The sequence below is a fragment of the Bactrocera tryoni genome, unplaced genomic scaffold, assembly GCF_016617805.1.
Source record: "Bactrocera tryoni isolate S06 unplaced genomic scaffold, CSIRO_BtryS06_freeze2 scaffold_25, whole genome shotgun sequence".
Taxonomy (NCBI): domain Eukaryota; kingdom Metazoa; phylum Arthropoda; class Insecta; order Diptera; family Tephritidae; genus Bactrocera; species Bactrocera tryoni.
The window spans coordinates 3,569,423-3,573,611 of NW_024395977.1; the positions used below are offsets into that span (position 1 = coordinate 3,569,423).

Sequence of the window (4,189 nt, forward strand, 5' to 3'; positions counted from 1 at the left end):
GGAAGAAGGCGTGGTTGTTAACCGATTTCACCTATATTTCGTACATGTCATCAGGGTGTTAAGAAAATATTATATGCCGAATTTCGTTGAAATCGGTCTGATAGTTCCTGAGATATGGTTTTTGGTCCACAAGTGGGCGAGGCCACGCCCATTTTCAATTTTTAAAAAAAGCCTGGGTGCAGCTTCCTTCTGCAATTTCTTCCGTAAAATTTAGTGTTTCTGACGTTTTTTGCTAGTCGGTTAACGCTCTTTTAGTGATTTTCAACATAACCTTTGTATGGGAGGTGGGCGAGGTTATTATCCGATTTGTTCCATTATTGAACTGTATATGGGAATGCCTAAAGAAAACGACTCTGTAGAGTTTGGTTGACATAGCTATAGTAGTTTCCGAGATATGTACAAAAAACTTAGTAGGGGGCGGGGCCACGCCCACTTTTCCAAAAAAATTGCGTCCAAATATGCCCCTCCTTAATGCAATCCTTTGTGCCAAAGTTCATTTTAATATCTTTATTTATGGCTTAGTTATGACACTTTATAAGTTTTCGGTTTCCGCCATTTTGTGGGCGTGGCAGTTGGCCGATTTAGCCCATTTTCGAACTTAACCTTCTTATGGAGCCAAGGAATACGTGTACCAAGTTTCATCATGATATCTCAATTCTTACTCAAGTTACAGCTTGCACGGACGGACGGACGGACAGACGGACGGACGGACAGACAGACATCCGGATTTCAACTCTACTCGTCACCCTGATCACTTTGGTATGTATAACCCTATATCTAACTCTTTTAGTTTTAGGACTTACAGACAACCGTTATGTGAACAAAACTATAATACTCTCCTTAGCAACTTTGTTGCGAGAGTATAAAAAGGGATTGTGAATATGTCCTGCTAACAACAGCAATTGTTGGTATAAAAAGCCGTAGCGATCTTAAGCTCAACTTCAACCAGGAGAGAATCCATTACTATTGAAGGAGTTGGACAAAACAAAACCAGTACAAATGAAATAGTAAGTCCTCAGTTAAAATCAATAATATATCCTTTTGAAAGAAATTTAGACACCATTCTGGTACAAAAGATTGTGTCTCTTGTTTAATTACAGAACAGTGTGTTTATGTGGTTGATATACGGATCAACAAAAGCTCCAATTTACTGTAGTGTTGTGACTTATTTAGATGAAAAACGAGATAATTAACTAAAAAAGTTTTGGAAAATAAAATCCCTTAAATATAAAGTTTCTGCAGATAGTAAACTTAGTGTAGCTTTTAAATTAGAAAAGAAAAATATAAATTGGTACTTTTTAAAGAACAAAATATGAATTGAAATCGTCATTTCAGGCCAATAGGCAAATGTATGAATTGTAGACGTAAGGATAAGCAATAGCGTATCGTAAAGAGCGATGCACAATGTTTATATTTTTCCTACCGAAAAAAATGCGCAAATAATAAACAGAGATGCAGTCGACTTGAATTAAAAAAAAAGAAAAAAAAAGGTGCTTGGAGTCCCTACGCGCGGATGAAGTTATACTTCTTAGTGATATTCCAATAAATGCATATCATTTTGTATGAAAGAAAACTAGAAAACTTAAATTCACATTTTATAAATTTATTATCTCCCCCAGCACGCCTTTGCCAACAAGTCGTCTTTTCGCGACGATGACAAAAGCTAAAAATCATAAATTGCACAACTTTCTGTTGCTTCTCGCAAAAATCTGCATCGATATGTATTCACGATCATACGTATACATACATACATATTTACGCATGTTTGTAGGCGAAGCTGCTACAGCGGCAAGGGGTGACAATCGGCGGCCATTACTTTACTTATGCCATAGAAATTCTATTGCTACGAATATGGAAATGATAACGAAATAATGCAAATATGCATATTTCTAAAGGTCATTAATTTCTTTGAAGAAATGAATGATTCTGACAAGTATAGTCTTAACTTTTCAACGGCCAACGCAGAGCATTTCAACCAAAAGGAATTCATTCATTAAAATCACCACCCGGAAGTCGTTTTATCCGTTGTAAGCGAACGATTTTCGAAGAAACATCATTTCTAATATGCCACAAGACAAAATTAGAAATGAACTCCTGTCAGATAAAACGATATATCTCGTCATCGTGGGTCGATTTCCAAAAAATGTAAATGAAGACTAACTACAGAAATAATCCTGTAAAGTATAGCCTTAATTTTTCAACGGCTAACGCAGGGTATTTCAATAAAAGGGCACATAAAATAGTTGAGAATTCGCAGAAATGAAAGACAAGGGAAAGAAAAAGGAGTATAACTTCAATAATGAACAAGCATACAAACATACATATGCGCAGCATCAGCAAGGAAAGAGGTAACAATCGGCGATCCATTGTATATTTCTTTCGTGCATAACAAACCCATAATTGGGACAACGCAATTCAAGTGTCAATGGTGGTGTTGGTGGTAAGCGCTTCAAAAGTGACGACGAGCACGTATGTTCGAATCCCAACAGAATTTATTTTTAATTGAATATGTCACCAACCAAAAATTTAAACATTGTTCTACAAAAACAAGAACAGCATAAGCATGGCAACATTGTGTTTTTGGTAGAAAAGCCAAACTGTGCCGCAAGAAACGAACAAGCGATCGCCGATTGTCACCGCTTCGCTTGCTGCTCGAACATCTTCGCAGACAAGGTTGCGTAGATTCATATTGAGCAAGGTTGCGTAGATTCATAGTGAGCAAGCTTGCGCAACCTGAATCTATCGCAACCTTTTCCGAACTCGTATAAGAAGTATAACTTCAAAAAAAACAAAAACCATATACTTATTTTGTTAAGCTCACTTATAGTTTTACTATGTTGTAAATGTTTAGATATAAAATATATTAAAAATAGTTCTGGAGTATTTTCTCAAAAAAGAGGCTATGTTGGGTTGACTAGGACAGCGTGGGATATAATTGTCCACATCGATTTATTTCAATACTCGGTTGAGAGACAGCAAATTTCAAATTCACTAAAATATTTGAAAGGCTCAACGATATTTGAAGAGGATTAAGTGAACTCAGTGATTTAGTAACTGCACAACAAATACTTAAGTATTGAACAAGTATTGACTAGGACAGTGTTACCCTTTATACGGTCATTATACTACTCCTGGTTTGATCTGCTGAATGAAGAATACTTATGATGTATTGAACAGACTGTTCTCAGATGGTCAGCTCTTGAACTTGATTCTCGATAATAGTGGTGGTTTTACTAACTTAGTGCATGAAAAGTTCCCACAGTACCTGAATGGCATCAAGGGTTTGAGCGAAGAAACTACAACCGGTGAACACAATTTATATAAAATCGTGAAGGAGAGACGTCTCGGTGTGCCAGCCATCAGCGTCAACGATTCGGCTCACCGATGTGATGATTGCTGGCAGAGTGTGCTGTCTTGCTGGTGATATGGGCAAGCGACTATGGAAGGCTATGAAGTAACTACCATGGAGGAAGCATAGAAAGAAGCCACCATCTTCGTAACAACAACTGGTTGCAAGGACATTATTACTGGCGCCCATTTTGAACACATGCACGACGATGCGATCGTTTGTAATATTGATTATTTCGATTGTGAAATAGACGTCGCCTGGTTGAATGTCAATGCCAAGGAGAAGAATAATGTCAAAGTAATGGTCATGTCTTTCAGAGATCAAGTGCTGGTACAAATCGGATTGTGGACAAAGGCTGACAAATACAACATAGATGTGCATATGTTGCCGAAAATACTCGATGAAGAGGTCGCCAGTCTACACTTGGAGAAACTGGGCATACGATCTGAAAAGTTCCGTGATTAAATTCGAAATACCTGTACTTAGCATCATATGGTGCACTACAGCATGAATACCACCAACCTAATTCTGTTAATTGCTGGTGGCGTAATCGTAACAATAATCCTACGACGTACCTGTAATGCAGCAAGGAACATATATCCGACAGGAGGATATATCTTGAGAAATTAGTTATTAGTAAATTAAAATTATATTACAAATTTAAAATGTAGATAATAAAAAAATATCTTGTATAAGAAAAATTATTACGAAATCGACCCTAATCGCTAACCTTATAAACAAAAATTTGATTAAAATGCCCAAGATTTATAAACACTTGAATTATTTTTTAAATGTAAACATTTCAACGTGGGCAGTATATTCAGATTTTTGAACAGATCT

The 4,189-nt window shown here is 36.7% G+C and overlaps 2 pseudogenes; one reads left to right on the top strand and one right to left on the bottom strand.

Moving 5' to 3' along the window:
- Positions 1–2,001: 2,001 nt before the first annotated feature.
- Positions 2,002–2,191, bottom strand: LOC120781056 (annotated as a pseudogene).
- A 957-nt stretch (positions 2,192–3,148) lies between these two features.
- LOC120780386 lies at positions 3,149–3,814 on the top strand (annotated as a pseudogene).
- The last annotated feature ends 375 nt before the right edge of the window (positions 3,815–4,189 follow it).